The sequence below is a fragment of the Octodon degus genome, unplaced genomic scaffold (assembly GCF_000260255.1).
Source record: "Octodon degus isolate 3935 unplaced genomic scaffold, OctDeg1.0 scaffold00430, whole genome shotgun sequence".
In the NCBI taxonomy this organism is placed as follows: domain Eukaryota; kingdom Metazoa; phylum Chordata; class Mammalia; order Rodentia; family Octodontidae; genus Octodon; species Octodon degus.
The window spans coordinates 67,740-86,689 of NW_004525006.1; the positions used below are offsets into that span (position 1 = coordinate 67,740).

Consider the following 18,950-nt stretch of genomic DNA (forward strand, 5'->3'; position numbering starts at 1 on the left):
GCCTTTATATCGATGTGGATGCCACTTGAAGATATATTCATAAGTGAAATATATCAGACACACATAGGTAAATATCATATAGTTTCCCTAGTAAAAGAACTCAAAAGAAGAAATACAAATAGAAAGGTATAATACAAGTAAAAGGAAAGCAGGATCTCAAGGACTAACTAATCAAGAGCGGGAAAGGAGAAGAGGTCGGAAACATGACAGTGTCACGTCATACCATTATATGTAGAAGATGAGCAGGGCAATGATCCTGAGAATCTCCAGAAGTTTTGTGATTTTTTTTTTTTGTTTTTTGGTGGAACCAGGGTTTAAACTCAGACCCTTGTGCTTGCCAGGGGTGCACTTATTCCACTGAGCCATCACCCCAGCCCACCAGAAGGTTTTTGAATCTAGCAGTTAATTGGAAAGATTCTCACCCTCACTAACTATATATACTGATACCTGTGAAATAAGCAACTGTACTGCATATGGTAATCTGTAATAGTAGTTTCATGCTTAGAGTGCTTCTCCTTCTGGTCTTCTGAATATGGGCTGCTTGTCATTACATGAAGTTGCTGCTATGTTGTCTCTTGGGTAGATGGTTGTTCAAAAAATATGGGTGGTAAATGAAAGGAAATGACAGGAAAAGGAATATTGTGTGACTGTCCTGCTTCAAGGTTGTATATGGTGAGATTTTTGGGCTTATTTGTAAACATAACAAGTGTATAATGCTTTACACCTATTTTTAAAATATATTCTAATTTTTAAATGTTTTTTATCATATTCTGTAGGGCCTTAAAGTTGAACATATCAATACTTGATGAAAAATACCTGTTCCATGTTATGCCTAAGATGTTTGATATTCAGACAGATAATCAGGTTAAGTTTAACCTTCTAAGTTGTATGGTAATAACAATAAGCTTGTTCTGGAGGGTTAACAACCTAAGTTTGCAGACCAAAATTAAAGAAAAAGAAGGGCCGCAAAGAAGGCCAACATTTTGGCCCTAGCCTTCCACGGTCAATTAAAACTCAGGACATATGAAAAGTTGTACTGTAATGTCATGTAACTCTGTAGTGTCCCAAATTTTCTGATCAAGGAGATTATGGGGATGAAGATGAAAGTGACCAATGAGGTAGTGTGTGCCTAAGGAGAGGACATGGAAAGAAAACATTCTCTCAGGCTTTCACAGAGAGCACATTGGCCAAGCAATGGCCGTGACTCATCTATATGGTTCACACTCAAAAAGGTTCTACAATCTGGGTTACAGGATCTCAGCATAAATCCTGAGGGGATTTCACTGACCTTATCAGACCCAAGAGCTAAAACTCTTGTTGCGTAGGTTCTGCTTTACCTTGGTCTTAACCATCCAGCAGAAAATTATAAAAGTGAAATATAAGAAATAAAGCCATGCTGTTATGTTGAGCTATAGGGGACTCAGTTCAACAATTTCTGACCTTGCTAGTCAAGCAGAAGACCCACTACTATTATGGACTAATGTACTCTTTTAGAATATTTTGCTGAGTTTACACACCTTAATATTCAAATAATGGAACTTAACAACAAAAGAGGATACAGATGAATGTCTCTTTGGTATCTGTGTATTCAACGGGGTTAGGATATATCTATAGCTACATTCTCTTATTGAATAGACTGATTTGTTCTAATGGTGTTTATAAATAGCTTATCATGTCTGCATCTAGTACAGCAATTAACCACTAGAAAGAATGTATGCAATATGTTAATTATTGAAACTGTCCTATCAATTTGATTTGAAACTGTCTCATTGTTATTTGCTTCTCAATAAAATTATTGAAAATAATTTTAAAAAAGAAAAAAGGATAATATACATCTTAAATACAAAAAAAAAAGGAAAACAAGATATTGAATGTCTCTTATATGGGTAACTCATACACATGAGTAACTCATGTATATATTAATACATATAAACATATATAGAGAAAAAGTAGTTCCAGTAATATCCAAAATTATATTTTCAGTTGTTTCAAACTATTTTCGGATATAAGCTGATTTGTTTAAATTATACTACTAGTTTCTCTTTTGTCTTGAAATTGCAAGTGTTGTGTTTTTACTTGTTTATTTCATTTTTGTCTATGATTTTTGCTTTAAGTACCACTTTGGCTATTGTATTCATTTAATTTTTATTTTTTATCTTTCTTTTTTTTGGTACTGGGAATCAAACTTGAGGCCTTGTGCTAGCCATGTAAATACTTATGCGACGAGTTATATTCCTAGCGTTTTGGCCATTATTTTAAGATACACTACATGTCAACATCTGTTATTCTCCAATTTTTTTATATAATTTAGCTTTTTTGCAGAAGTAAAAAATGTGCTTTTTATATTTACTTTATCAATGTAAACATGTTTCATTATATAAAAATGTAAATGTGTTGCAAAAGGACTCAGTTCCACCTGAAAAATAGTTACAAGGGAGACATGTTTATAATACCGTTCCAAGTTTAGTAGGAGGAAATGAAAACAATCACTGGTAAAAAAATAAATAACAATCAATGAACCATTGTTAAAATATTAAGAAAATTTAATTCAATTAACATCATACTAAATTCTCTACAGGTCAAAGTTATAAGCATTCCTGTTTCTAAGCCATGCTCCTTACTAAGTACCTCCCTCACCCTTCCATTTCCACTCCAGCCACTTGCTCTGATTTCAAGGATGCAGATCAGCCTCACCCCTGAAAGAAAGTCCTGCAGCAGACAGGGCTGCACCTGAGAATTCTTGCCTTCATCACCAGTATGGGGTTGTGCACTCCGTGTGTCTCCCTGCACACTCACATGGGCACACTGCAGGTTGTCCTCTTCACATGCAGACACAGGTCTCGCCTCCAACCTGGATGGGATTCTGTGCCCAGGGCTGTGTGAGGAGATTTCTGCTGCTGCATTCTATGAGCCTCTGCATAGAGTTCTTCAGATAAACTACTGTGTTCAAGGATTCCACACCTGAGATGAAGGCCATATGTCCGTGGGATCATAATTTTGAAAAAAAAACCACTTGAATTAATTAGATCTGCAAGTACACATTCTTACAATATACAAATTCTATGAACTGTGTACAAGTGATTTGAGAAAAGGAGGAAATGTAGCTTCTTTATAACCTGTACTTAACAGAAAATGTTCCCAGCAGATTTTTCACTTGCAAAACATAAAAGCATAATCCACAATTCTCTTCCTACCTTACTGCATGATATTAGGAAATGTTTTCTTACCATACAATTTTTTCCCAGAAATTAAATTCTTGCCATAATTTCACTTTCTATTTGGCCTGTGTACAACAATAATATTTTCAGGTAGACTGAACTCATGAACTCATCCATGAATAAAAGTAAAAGCTTGGCACTTTTCATTCCTTAAAGGACAATGCAAATGTAGGTATTCTAACATAGGAAAGTAAAGGAAGATATATATGTTAGCAGAAAACTTCAGTTCAGTTTTGCAAAATGTACAGCTGTTAAGGAAGCTAATCTAAAGTTATTGTAATGAACCCCTGATCACTTCAGGAGATCTTAAAGTGATAGCTGACAAGCTGCTATTGAAACCATAGTGAGCATGTTACACTGTATTTACTGGGCCAGCCGTGCAGATAATACCACCTATAGCACAAAACACACAGCAGGGAATTCAGAGCACTGGCAAAGAAGTTACCCCAGCTTGCCACAGGAGGGTACCAAGGGATTTTTCCTTCTTACATGTGCTCTTGCTTCCTCATCTCAAAATAGCTAATGCACTATGAAAGAATGTGGTGTAACTATGTATACATGTTCTTTCTTATTAGGAGTAAAATATGCCTATGAGAGAGTATCCTCTTGCCTTTTGTGTGATCTAAGGTTGAAGTTGAATTTCCTCTTGTTGGGAAGACATTGAAGCCTAGTAAACACTGATTGGCATGGGAAAGACTGCAAATATTTCTGGATGTAAATTTCATTATAAGTCTCAAAAAACTTTAAAATGTGTTCAGGGTTCAACTTACTGTTAGAGTTCTGATGCATTCAATTAATAGATACTTATTCAGGGCTCTTATTTCTTACATCAAGCAGGTAAAAGCCAATGTAGTAAGTGCATCAATATAGAGAGCCCTTTGGTTGTCACCTATGTCTGAAAAGTTTATATTTGTAATCCGGTGGAAAAGATATTGGACTTCTAGGGTGTTAATTCCAATCAGCCACTTCCAATGCAACCCATGAAGAAAATAAGGACACTAAGGCATATTTATAGTTTTTGGGAGCCAAGGAGGTCCCCAGTCCAGGTAGGATGATGACTTACTGCAACACAGGCCTTAACTCAGGTCAAACCTGAGTTTTCTTCATGAAAATTGAAGTGACTTCAGGATGAGTGATTTTGAGAATTGTGGAAAATATGTGAGTCTCATGAACAGAGTTAGGTAGGTGGTTAGAAATTACCTTTGCAATACTTGGAGAGCGTGATATCCAGAAGAAGTAATCTACATAACATGATTTGAGAGAGTACCTAATGTTCTGGGGTTGTTGCTTCAGTTCTGATGTGTAATCTTTTATGCCCTGGGAAATGATGGCCTATTTTCTCTTAAGGCTAAAAACCAGCCACAGCTTTGAGCAAGGCTCTCCATTCCACCCTAGCTCACCCATACTTTCTGGGAATATCAAACTAACCTGTCACCTTGTTTCAAAGACTACACATCATCAATGTGGCAGGACCAATTTACATACTTAAAGCTAATTGAAGAGATAAGAAAATGTACTATGACCAATTTGAATTGCTTAAATCCAGCTGAAGGGATAAGGAAAAGTCCAGGACCAATTTGCATTACGTAAAGTCAATTAAAGAGATAAAGAGTCCTGCTGGAATTGTAAATATGGCATCAAATGCTCAGATAGAAAGGATGAGTCCTAAGCCAGATCTGACTGAAGAGCAGAAACAGGAAATCTGGAAAGCTTTTGATGTCTTTGATAGAGATGGGACTGGGACCATTGGTGTAAAGGAACTAAAGTTGGCAATGAGAGTCTTGAGCTTTGAGCCCAAGAGAGAATAAACCAAGAAAATGATAAGCAAAATCGATAAGGAAGGGACAGGCAAAGTGAACTTCAGTGACTCTCTGACAACAATGACTCAGAAAAAGTCTGAGAAAGATACCAAAGAAGAAATCCTGAAAGTTTTCAAGCTTTTCAAAGTTGATGAACCCAGACAATATCATTCAGAAATCTGAAGTGTGTGACCAAGGATCTGGGTGAGAACCTGACTGATTAGAAGCTTCAGGAGCTGACTGATGAAGCTGACCAAGATGGAAATGGCAAGGTCAATGAGCTGAGTTTCTGTACATTATGAAAAAGACCAGCCACTATTCAGACCCATGTCCCATCTCCTGCTGAAAGCACATGTGACTAGGTTAGTGCCTGCTGTTGTGTGAAATCTGGCTCCCCACTTCCTTGTAGAAGTACAGCCATGGCCTTCAATTTGATTTTGCTTCTGGAAGTGTTTTTCAATATTAAACTTCTTTGTAAAATGGAGAGAGAGAGGAGAGTACTAGGCATCTGTGAACATATCAATACATGGAAATAGGACCAGGTTTAGCCAAAATGGAAATAATTGCTCTTCTTTCAAGGGTGGTGACACAGATGGTCCACATATAACATTTGACAAATGGTTATTTTTTGAGCAGTTGTATATTGTCCTGTTCTAAATGGCCTCTTGGAACCTGGGCTTTGAATCTGATACAAGCAGATATAACTGATTAAAGGCTTAAAGTTCTTTACATTTGTCTCTGTTTTACCTTTTCCTGACAAATACCTTACAGTTTTGATCTTTCCTATAACTTGGGAATGGGACATGCACATTGAAACAGTCTGTGCATTTTATTAAATGTGTAATTAGACATTAAGATCTGGAGCAGGGTAGAGAGAGAAAGTGAAATGTAGGAAAATATAATAAACTGTCTGGGGGTAGATCTGCAATCGCTAGTTAGGAATTTGTCTGTTTCATGATAAATAGGCTAGGACACAGGTGTCTGTTTGTACCTTTTTATTTCTGTAACACTGATCATAGTGACCAGATTCATTTCCCATTTTAGACAAATGGGTCTTCTAGGTTTTTTTTTCCCCTTGTTATTTTGGTTTTGTTGTTCTTATTGTCTGTCTTTTGCCAACATAATGAAGAATGTTGATTTTTGTGAAACTTTTCATATGGACCATTATCTTCCTCTGAATGGGCCATACTTAAACAGGACAGAGCCCCAAATTTTATAGTTTTTTGGCACCAAAACAACATGTAACTATTCCCAGCTTTGAACTTTAATGCATTTCATTTTTCTAAACACTTGTAGTCCATTCTTAATTGTGTACTTTCATTTCTACCTAATAAATATTTTTCCTATCTCTTAGTCATATGTCTGGAAAAAAGTTTTTTTTTCCATTGATGGGAGTCTGAAAACCTGTGCACACATTCTATGTGTTGGATAGGACTCGAACTTATTTGAGCTTAGAAACCTTTTGAGATCATGTCTAGTAACAAGTATTAATCCCTCTTAAAATCTTCATCACCTCCCATCTCTTAAAGAGTCCAGCACATTTCAATATCACTGAGTTCCAAGCTATAGTAAATGAACCTGGGGACCACTCAATTCAAATTATTTTTAAACCATAGTCATCATCTCAGGTTTTCTTGTTTCCATTGTAGGATACAGCCAGCAGAGTTTATTTTGCATAATTGTTGTCAGGACTACATTTACACATAATATAAGAAATGATTACAAAAATAAATTACTGGTCAGATAGTTCAGTGGATTAAAGTGCCTGCTTAGGCAGAAGTAGGGACCAGGTTTTGTGCAGTACCGGCCCTGCCCCCATGGCACACTGAGATGGTGATTAAGACTGGGTGTGCTGGTATGCACCTGTAATAATTCTGTGAGTGTGTGGGAGAGCGTCCAGCTACACTGCGCTTGCAGGAACTATTGGTTCAAGCCCAAGTGTAGCTTGGATGATACCTTCTTTCAATCCCTTGGGATGCCCCCCAGCACTTCGCAGCAACTCTCCCACCCCATCCACAAAGTAGGAATAACTGCCGAGTTCCAAGAACCCCCAGATCCAGTTCTAGCCCAGGCCTGGTGAGTGCGTGGGAGAGCTTGCAGCTACCTTGTGCAAGTGGGACCTACAAGGCGCAGCCCAGGAGCAGCATGGGTGAGACCATCTTTCAACCCCTTGGGAAGCTGCCCACCACTCCTTAATACCCCTCCGTAGTATCCAACCACAGAGTAGGAATTTCTGTCCTGCTCTGGGAACCCCCAGATCCAGCCCTAGCCCATGCCCAGTGAGTGTGTGGGAGAGCTGTCTCCTCCCCCTATTCTACGTTGTCCCCTCCAGACTGAGGTCTGGCCTAGCATCCAGGCCTGAGGTGAAACCCTGCAGCTGCAATACCTGCAGAGAGTGCAGAGGACAGAAAGAGTTAGTCCAGGAGCAGAATATCTTGCTAGAGGGGCTTGACAGGTTCATCACCAAGGGCACCAGCAGGAAGGAGCTGAGCACTGCAGCCAGACCAAAGACAGTCTCAATTGGATAAATCCAAGCTTCATAGATCTGCATCTGAACCTCAGTAGGTGCTAAGTTATAACTACACCAAAGCTCTACACCAAAGGTCAGAAGACAGTGCTACACAAAATGACAACAAGAAGGAAAAAAAATGCAACCTCAAAACCCAACCCACTCATTACAAGTGCAGAGGACACGAACAGAACAAATTGGAATCATACAGCTGAAAGCAATGAATCAACGGCTTCTGAAGTAAACAAACAGCTGCAGAAAGGTATAGAGGAACTCAGACTGGAAATGAAAAAAGAAATCCCTGAATTAATAACATCTGAGTAAAGAATCAAATGCAGAAACATATGGAGGAAACCCAATGCCCACCCAGAACAAGTGCAGAGGGCACTAGCTCATCTCCAATATATGAATTAATAGCGTCAATAGTAAAAAAGCAACAGCAAAAAGTTACAGAGGAATTCAGAGCGGAATTCTTTTCTACTAGCTCAGCTCAAATGTACGAATTAATAGCGTCGATAGTAAATAAGCAACAGCAGAAAGATACAGAGGAATTCATAGCAGAACTTTCTGAAATAAGAAAAGAATTCTCAGAACTCATAGCATCTGAAGTAAAGAAGCAACTACAGAAACATAGGGAGGAAACCCAATCTGAAAAAAACACTGCAGTAAAAGAATTCATAACTGCTTCTAAAGAAGAAATTGATAAAAAAAAATAGAGAGGATTAGAAAAATGATGGATTCCTTCAATGAGCAATACAGGAAATAAAGAGATCACATGAATCAGAGTCAAAGAGATATAGAGGAATTTAAAATCTCAATCACAAGCTTGCAAAACTGCTTAAGTGAAAGTGAAGACAGAATTTCCAATCTTGAAGACACTGGTGCAGCTAGCAAAAAGGTAACAAAGGACCTTTTAAAAACAACTAGGATGCAGGAAGGAATAATCCATCACCTGCTAGATGATGCAAAGATGAACAATGTGAGACTAATAAGCATCAATGAGAAAGAAGGCATCAATACAAATGACATTAAAAATATATGCACAGAGATAAAAGCAGAAAACTTCCCAAATATGAGGAAACAATCTGATATTCAGGTATCCAAACATACTGAACACTGAGTAACCTCAACCCAATGAAAAACATGAGACATATAATAGTCAAGATCCCAGAAATTCAGCACAAGAATAATCTGAAAGCCACTAGAGAAAAGAAGCAGATCACATTCAAAGGAAAAACCATCAGAATTATAACTGACTACACTTCGCAAACCATGAAGTCAAGAAGAGCATGGAGCAGAGTACTCCAAGTCCTCTATGAAAAAAAATTCCAGCCCAGACTACTATACCCTATAAAACTCTCATTCAAGTTTGATGGAGAAGTGAAATACTTCCATGACAAAGAATAACTAAAAAATTTCATGATGACTGAGCCAACCATACCCAGGCGTCTGAAAGATGTTCTAGAGAGGGACCAAAATGATCAGAACTCCATGAATGAGATCAGAAGCAACCAACTAAATTTGGCAAGCAATTAAACACAGGAGAAAAAAGGAGTAAACGACAACAGGTAAATAACATGTCAATTATAAGTCAAAAAATCTAAATTATAACCATCAATGTAAATGGACTCAATTCACTAATTGAGAGAAATAGACTGGCACAGTGGATAAGAAAACAAAATCCAAAACTATGTTTTATACAAGAAAGACATTTAACTCATAAAGACATGATTAGGCTGAAAGTCAAAGGATGGAACACAATAATACATGTCCCAGCACCTCAGAAAAAAGCAGGGGTAGCAATCCTATTCTCAGACAGTCTCAACTTCAAACCAAGAATGATCAAACAAAATAAAGAGGGCCACTATATACTGGTTAGGGTAAAAATTCAAGAGGAAGAGATAACACTCCTAAATATGTATACGTCAAACATAGGAGAATCCAACTGTATAAAGCAAATGTTAATGGACATGAAAAATCTAGTATCCAATGCCACAATCTTAACAGGAGACCATAAAACCCCTTTATCCCCAAAAGATGGGTTAACCAGAAAAAAACTTAGCAAATAAATAACAGAACTGAACCAGAGCTTGAAACAATTCCACCCAAACACAGCTGAATACAAATTATTCTCAGCTGCCCATGGGCGTCTTTCTAAAATAGACCACGTACTGGTCCATAGGTCATGCTTAAGTATATGTAAGAAAACAGAAATTATCCCATGTAAATTATCTGACCACAGTGCAAGGAAACTGGAAATAAATGAGAAAAGGAACCAGAAAAAACCCTAAGTACATGGAAATTCAAGGACACCCTGCTCAGCAAGCAATGGGTCAAAGAGAAAATTAAACAAGAAATTCAACAATATCTACAATTCAATGAAAATTCAAGCACAACTTATTGTAATTTATGCAATACGATGAAAGCAGTTCTCAGAGGGAAATTCATAGCTGTGAACTCACACATTAGGAAAAGAGAAGGGGAACCAATAAATACCCTAATGCTGAAACTTCAACAACTAGAAAAGGAAGAGCAAACAAAACCCAGGCTCAAAGATGGGAAGAAATCATCAAAATTAGAGCAGAAATTAATTCAATTTAGATGAAGAAAACAATTCAAAGAATTAAAAAAGCAAAAACCTGGTTCTTTGAAACATTAAATAAAATCAATAAGCCCATAGGCAACCACATCAAAAAGAGGAGAGAAAAATTCAAGTACAAGCGAAAAGGAATGAAAAGGGTATAATTACTACATACCCGTTGGAAATTCAGAAGATTATCAATAACTACTTTGACAATCTTTACTCTCACAGAATAGAACACACAGAAGGAATGGACAGATTCCTAGAAAGGTGCAAATTACCACAACTGAATCAACAAAATGAAATCACTCTCAATAGCCCAGTAACAGCCAATGAAAAATGAGATGTAATTAAAATAATACCAACAAAGAAAAGTCCATGTACAGATGGATTCACAGCTGAATTCTACAAGACATTTACAGAAGATATAATTGTCCGCATTTACTCCTCAAACTCTTCAGTGAAATTGAAAAGGAAACAATCCTCCCAACATCATTCCTGGAGGCAAGTATTACACTGATAGCAAAACCAGGAAAAGATGCAACTAAGAAAGGGAACTACAGGCCAATCTCCCTCATGAACATAGATGCCAAAATTCTAGCAAATAGAATACAGCAAATCATCAAGAAGATCATACACCATGACCAGGTAGGATTCATCCCAGGGATGCAAGGATGGTTCAATACACAAAAATCAATAAAGGTAATACACTATATCAACAGAGTCAAAACTACAAAATCACATAATCATCTCACTTGATGCAGAAAAGGCTTTTGACAACGTCCAACACTCATTCTTGTTCAAAGCCCTACAGAAAGTTGGAATAGATGGACTCTACTTCAATCTGATAAGTCATTTATGAAAATAGAATGGCTAATAAAATTTTTAATGGGGAAAACTGAAATCTTCTACTCTTAGAGGTGGTACAAGAGAAATCTGTCCTGTATCACCCTTCCAATTCAATATAGTTCTGGAATCATTAGATAGAGCCATTAGACAAGAGAAAGAAATAAAAGGAATAAGAAGAGTTAAAGAAGTTAAATTATCATTATTTGCAGATGACATGATACTTTACTTGGAAGACCTATAAAACTCCACCAAGAAGCTACTAGAATTAATACAGAAATTCAGTAGCATAGCAGGCTGCAAAGTGAATACCCAAAAGTCAATAGCATTCCTCTACACAGACAACAAACACACTGAGATGGAAATTATAGAAACAATACCTTTTACAATAGCACTGAGGAAAATGAAATACCTCGGAATTAATCTAAATAAGTCAAGATGTTGTGAAAGAAACTTATAGTACTCTTAAAAAAGAGATCATAGAGGATTTTAGAAAATGGAAGGTTATTCCATGCTCCTGGATAGGAAGAACCAACATTGTGAAGATGGCCATACTCCCAAATTGCTGTACAGATTTGATGCAGTCCCTATCAGACTACCACCAACTTACCTCACAGAGCTAGGGAAAGCATTCCTAAATTTTATTTCGAACCAGAAAAGACCTAGAATAGCAAAGGCAATCCTAGGCAATAAAGACAAGGCAGGAGGCATTACAATTCCTGACTTGAAATTATACTACAAGACTACTGTGATAAAATCAGCATGGTACTGGCAACAAAATAGTCCTGAGGATCAATGGAATAGATTAGAAGTCGCTGAAACCACTACTAACACCCTTAGGCACCTTATCTTTGACAAAGGGACCAAACATACTCATTGCAAGAAAGAGAGCCTCTTTAATAAATGGTGCTAGAAAAAGGGACTCTCTACATGCTGAAAACGAAAACTTGAACCAGGTTTATCACCATGCACTAAGTTCAAGTCAAAATGGATCTAAGCATTAAAGCAGAGACACTAAATCTGGAAAAGGAAGTATGAGGAACTCTTGAAGACATTGAGGTAGGCAAAGAGTTCATGAAAAAAAATCAAATCACATGGGAAACAGTTGAAAGAATTAATAATTGGGACCTGCTCTTACTGAGAAGTTTTTCACGTCAAAAGAAATTACCAACAAATTGAAAAGACAACCCACAAATTTAGAAACAATCATGACAAATAAGTACTCAGACAAAAGTCTGCTCTGTAGAATTGATAAAGAAGTAAAAAAAAAAAAAACAAAAAAACAGTAGGGCCCCAAAATTTAAAGACCCAGTCCAGAAATGGGAATCTGAGATGAGTAAACACTTCTCAGAGTCTGAAATTAAAGAAGCTAATAAATATATGAAAAAAAATTGCTCCACATCACTAGTCATCCGCAAACTGAAATTAAAACAACATTGAGATATCATCTCACCCCAGAAAGAATGGCTATCATAAAGAAATCACCAAACAACAAATTTTGGAGGGGATGTGGGGAAAAAGAAGCTCTTCTCCACAGCTGGTGGGAATGTAGACTAGTGCAACCCTTATGGAAATCAGTGTGGAGACTCCTTAGAAAATTTGGACTGGAAATCCCATTCAAACCAGGTATTCCTCTACTGGTAATTTTCCCAGAGGATCTGAAAACATCATATCATAGAGATTTATGGGTGCCTATGTTTATAGCAGCACAATTTGTGATAGCCAAGTCTTGGAACCACCAAGATGCCCACCACCTGAGGAATGGTTGAAAAAGATGTGGTATTTTTACACAATGGAGTATTACTCTGCTATAAAGAATGATAAACTTGAAGCCTTTATATTGAAGTGGATGCCAATTGAAGATATACTCATAAGTGAAATAACCAGACACACATGTGTAGATATCATATAGTTTCCCTAGTATAAGAACTCAAAAGAAGAAATACAAAGAGAAAGGTATAATACAAGTAAAAGGAAAGCAGGAACTTGAGGACTAACTAATCAAGAGAGGAAAAGAAGAAGAGCTAGGAAACATGACAGTGACAAGCCATACAGTTATATGTAGAAGATGGGTAAGGCAATGATCCTGAGAATCTCCAGAAGAGTTTTGAATCTTGCAGTGAATTGGAAAGATTCTCACCCTGACTAACTATATATACTGATAACCTGTTAACTTAGCAACTGGCCTGAAGATGGTAATCTGTAACAGTAGTTTCATGTTTGGAGTGCCAGTCATTCTGGTCTTCTGAATACGGGATGCTTGTCATGACATGCCTGCTGCTGCTGTGCTCTCCCTTGGGTAGATGACTTTTCAAAAAGAAGGGGGTGGTGAATTAAGGCAAGAGACAGTAAAAGGAATTATTTGGGACTGTCCCGCTTCAAGGTTGTATATGGCTAGATTTCTGGACTTATTTGTAAACATAAGATTTATATAATTTGTTATGCCTATTTTTAAAATATATTCTAATTCTTAAATGTTTTTTCATCATATTCTGCAGGGACTTAAAGTTCAGCATACCAAAATTTGATGAAAAATACCTGTTCAATGTTATGCCTAAGTTGACTGATATTCAGACAGATAGTGAGGTTAAGCTTAACAGTCTAGGTTGTGTGGTAATAACAATAAGCTTGTTCTGGAGGTTTAACAACCTAAGTTTGCAGATCAAAATTAGAGACAAAGGAGGGCCACAAGGAAAGCCAACATTTTGCCCCTAGTCTTCCAAGGTCAATTAAGTCTCAGGACATATGAGAACTTGTACTGTAACGTCATGTAACTCGGTAGTGTCCCAAATTTTCTGATCAAGGAGATTATGAGGTCAAAGAAGAAAGTGATCAATGATGTAGAGTGTGCCTAAGGAGAGTCACACGGAGAGAAAAACATTCTCTCAGGCTTTCACAGAGAGCACATTGGCCAAGCAGTGGCCGTGACTCATTCACATGGGTGACACTGACAAATGTTCTACAATCAGAGGTACAGGATCTCAGCATAAGTGCTGAGGGGATTTCACTGACCTTATCAGACCCAAAAGCTACAACTCTTGTTGCATATATCTTGCTTTACCCTGGTGTTAACCATCCAGCAGAAATATATAAAACGTAGTATAAGAAGTAAAGCCATGATATGTTGAGCTGTGGGGGACTCAGGTCAACAATTTTTGACAATGCCAGTTAAGTGGAAGACCCAATATTTTATGGGCTGCTGGACTCTTTTAGAATATTTTGCTGAGTTAACACACCTATAATATTCAAATAATGGAACATAGAAAAATAAGTGGATACAGATGAATGTTCTTTTTGTATCTGTGTATTCAAAATGATTAGGGTAGATATATATTTGCTTTCTCTTTATGAATAGAGGGATTTGTTCTAATAGTGTTTGTAAATAGGATATCATGTCGGCATCTTGTACAGCAATTAACCACTAGGAAGAATGTTTGTAATGTGTTAATTATTGAAACTGTCCTATCAATTTGATTTGAAAAATAAAAGATATCATGTCTGCATTTTGTCCTCTGAATAACTACTATAAAGACAACAATATGCAATATATTAATTATTGCAACTGTCCTACTAACCTGTTTTGAAACTGTCTTATTGCTGTTTGTTTCTCAATAAAATTATGGGATAAAAAAGAGGATAAAAGGATTTAAAAGTGTATTAATTAATGCCATTTTGCATTATTTTTATTTTTCAAAATAAAGTTATTTTCAAAAGAAAAATAAATATTTATTGAAAAGAAGAGTTGGGGTGGGGAAATATCTCAGTAGAATAAGTGCTTGCCTGGCAAGCTTAGCATCCTGATGTCAATCCCCAGTACTACAAAAAGAAAAAAGAAAAAGAAAAGATTAGAAGAGTTAATGCTTAATTATTTGTTCAATCTTGCATGGCTGTATCTGGTAGTTTGAGCAACAAATTTGATAACAATACATAATAAAACAACCACTATTAATTTTCTATTCTTATTTTGAAATTCTGTATTATTTTTACTCTGTTATGTTGCCTTTGTTATTGTCATTGTTCTTGTTATTTGTCTTGGTTTTTTCCTCCTTAAAATAAGTAAATAGAAGAATAAAAAAAAGACATGTGCATGAGACTTTGTGATTCAAGGGGTGGAACATTATGGTTTGTGTCCAGTTGTCCTCCTAAAGCCTCATGCAGTCATGGAGCAGGAAATTATAGAGTTTGAGATTAATTCATGATGAAGACAGGGATTATGGGTCTTAGTACTGCTGGGATTATGAGTGTGAGTACTACATTCAGTTGTGGCATACAACTTGAATTTAACTTAAGGGAGACAGACTTCCTCTCTATTTCCATTGTTGCCACTACCCATCCCTTGGCTCTCTTGGTCTTTGTCACTGGCAGGAAGGTTGCCCTCTGCCATGTGCTGCTTTGCCTTGGAGACAGCTGAGTATGGACTGAAACCTGCAGTAACTGTGAGCTAAATAAATCTTTCCTTCTTTCATTTTGGGTGTTGAGTATTTGTCCCAGCAACAAGAGTTTCTGTGATAGTCATGATGAACTGAGATTCATCCCAGGAATGGAAGGAATGTTTAATGTACATAGAACCATAAATAAATGAGGGGGCCATGGAGATGGCTCAGTAGAATAAACACTTCCCTGGGAAGTGCAAGGGCCTGAGTTCAATCCCCGCTTCCACAAAAATAAAGAGTTCAATCCCCGGTTTCCACTTATTTGTGAAATACATCACATCAACAAAGTTGAAGACAAAAGACTAGGGGATATTGGAATAGATGTCATTATTGCAATCTGATAAAAGCCATCTAGGACAAATCAACAACCAACATTATACTTAATGGAGGAAAAATTGAAAGCCTTCACTTTTAAATCTGGAACAAGACAAGGATGCCCACTGTCACCACTCCTGTTCAATATAGTTTTTGAAACATTAGCCATTGCAATTAGACAACAGAAAGAAATTAAAACAAATAATGATTAAAATTAAGAAGTGAAATTATTATTTGCAGATGACATTATATGAATAGAAGACCCTAAAACTCCACTAAGAGGATTGAAGATTTAATAGCCATATTCAATAGCATAGCAGGATACAAAGTTAGCACTCAAAAATCAATAGAATTTCTATACACAAACAATGAACACCCTGAGGGAAATTATGGAAGGAAGGCCTTTCATGATGACACCTCTCAGAAATGCCATACTTAGGAATGAATCTCACAAAGGTAGTAAAAGACTTATACATAAAAGTTATAGTACTCTGAAAACAGAGATTGAAGAGAATTTTAGAGGATGGAAAGAAGTTCCTTTCTCCTGGATAGGAAGAACCAACATTGAGAAAATAGCCATACTCTCAAAATTGTCATACAATTTCAATGGAAACCCAATAAAACAGCATTAGTATACCTCACAGAACTAGAAAAAAACATTACATTCCTAAAATTCATTTGGAACCAGAAGAGACATAGAATAGCAAAACAATCCTGGCAACAGAGGAAAGGCTAGAGACATCATATTCCCTGACTTGAAAGTATACTACAAATGTACTGTGATAAAATCAGCATGGTATCAGCATAAAAACAGGCATGAGGATCCATGGATCAGATTAGATGTAGATAGCACTACAAGCATGCTCAACCACCTTATCTTTAACAAAGGGGCCAAACTTGTTCACTGGAAGAATGATAGCCTCTTTAATAAATGCTGCAGGAAAAACTGGCTTTCCACATGTCAGAGGCTTAAAAAAAACCATGCCTTTTACCTGGCACGATACTACTGTCAAAATTGATCAAAGATTTAAATATTAATATTGAAACACTAAATATTCTGGAAGAAAAATTAGGTAGAAACCTTAACAACATATGGGTAGGTAAAGAATTTTAAACAAAAATAAGAATGCTCAGGAAATAGTTCAAAGAATCAAGAATTGAAATCTCATCTTTTTAAAAGTTTCTACAAATAAAAAAAACCCTATAGACTAAGAAGAAAACCCATGAAGTGAGAGATAGTTGTAGCAGAATATCTATCAGACAAAGCACCCTCATCTAGAATATATCTAGAATTAAAAGAAAATTGAGCCTCCAAAATTCAAAGACCCAATCCAAAAATGAGCATCTGGGATGGATGTACGCTTCACAAATGAAGAGATATAAATGGCAAGTAAATATATGAGAAAATGTTCAACAACATTGCTCATTCAAGAGATGCAAATTAGAACAATGCTGAGGCACCATCTTACACCAGAAAGAATGGCTATCATCAAGAAGTTGATCAATAACAAATGCTAGAGAGGCAGTAGAGATAAAGGAACCCTTCTCCACGGTTAGTGGGAGTGTGGGCTGGTACAGCCATTATGGAAATCAGTACGGAGATTCCTCCAAAAGCTCGGATTTGAGGTCCCATTCAAGCCATCTTTTCCCCTCCTGGGTATTTTTTTCCAAAAGAACTGAACTCTTCATATCACAGTGATATATGTGCAACCAGGTTTATAGCAGCTCAATTTGTCATAGCTAAATCTTGGAAAAACTCAAATGCCCATCAACTGATGAATGGATTAAAAAAGATATTTGTAAATGATGGAGTATTATTCAGAGATAAATAGATAAATTTGAAGTTTTATAGGTAAATGCATGCAGCTAGAAGTATATTTGTAAGTGAAAAAATCTGATCCACAAGTGTGATCATCATGTTATCTCAACAGTTGGAGAACCTGAAAGAGTAATGAAAATCTAAAAGGTACAATGGATACTGTGAAAGGGAAAGAAATTGTTCAATGGGAAGGACAAACTGAGATTAAGAAAAGGACAAATGAAAGAAGGAAAAAATATATTCAGGTATATATGTTGACTAGTTTGGATAATTGTATTGTCAATTTCTGCTGGTCTTTTGAAAGGAGCAGTTAATACTTTAAAATTATTTTATTCTGATTATTTTTCCTATTTTGTATTGGGAGTCATTGAATCTAGAGAATTAAAGAGATGTGTGCAAGTGGGATGAGGCCTCAATGCCTAATGCAGACTATCTACCTCAGTCCTTAGATAAGCATTGTGACTGGTTAATGTCAGCTATTAGTCACCAGGCAACCATATATCATGTTACTGTCTCAGTTTCTTTCTCATTGCTGGGACAAATGCCTGATACTTAAAATGAAGGAAGGAAAGAATTATTTAGCTCAAGGTTACTGGAGTTTTCAGTTCATACTCAACTGACTCCAAGGCAGAGTGACACATGGCAGAGCATAATCTTTCATGGCAGTGGCAAAGAGCAGAGAGAAAAAGGGAGTGGTGATAGCTCAGCAGCTAGCTAACCTCTCTCCCCTCCTTACACTGTAATGAACATTGCCTGCCCCAGGGAAGGTGCAGCAGCCACACCCACAATAATCAATCACAAACTCCAGAAGCTGCCTCATGAAGGTTTGGAGGGGCCACTTAGACACAAACCATAATAGTCACTGACTTTGCAAGGATATAAATAAACATGCAGATTGCTGCTTGAGGGTCATCTTGCCAAACAGGGAGGTGAGTCACCATCTAAGACAGCTCTTGTCTTCCTATCTATTTTTTCCTTATGCCTTCCGCTGTTTCTCACCTTGTTGAGCAGAGGCGGGAAAGCTGAAGTTGAAGATGGATCCAACGATGATGAGTGAAGCCTGAAGTTCGGCATGCCTCTCTCAGTGGAGGGCTGGCATATGTTAGGGCTCTGCAAAGGTCCCTGTGGAAGTCTTCTAGACATCTGGTTTCAGATTCCCCTCAGCAGTCTCCCAAATCTCCTTGGAAGTCTACAGGGGAAGGAAAGACAGCTGGGGTTCAGAGGAACTCTAGTGGGTATCTGGGGGTTGGGAGGATTAACTATTTTGTCAATCAGTTTCATTTAATTCTTATCTCACATGGCATGCCCTTCAATAGCTTTGACTTTAGTTACTCAGGGGTTAAAGACATTTGGAGGATTCATGTTGTATTGCTTATTTATACTTATTGTGTTTCTATATGGAGCTTTTTAGGTCTGTTGTGATGGATAAG

At 37.0% G+C, this 18,950-nt stretch overlaps 1 pseudogene; it reads left to right on the top strand.

Annotated features, from left to right (window-relative positions):
• The first annotated feature begins 4,849 nt into the window (after positions 1-4,849).
• LOC105741319 lies at positions 4,850-5,363 on the top strand (annotated as a pseudogene).
• Positions 5,364-18,950: the final 13,587 nt, after the last annotated feature.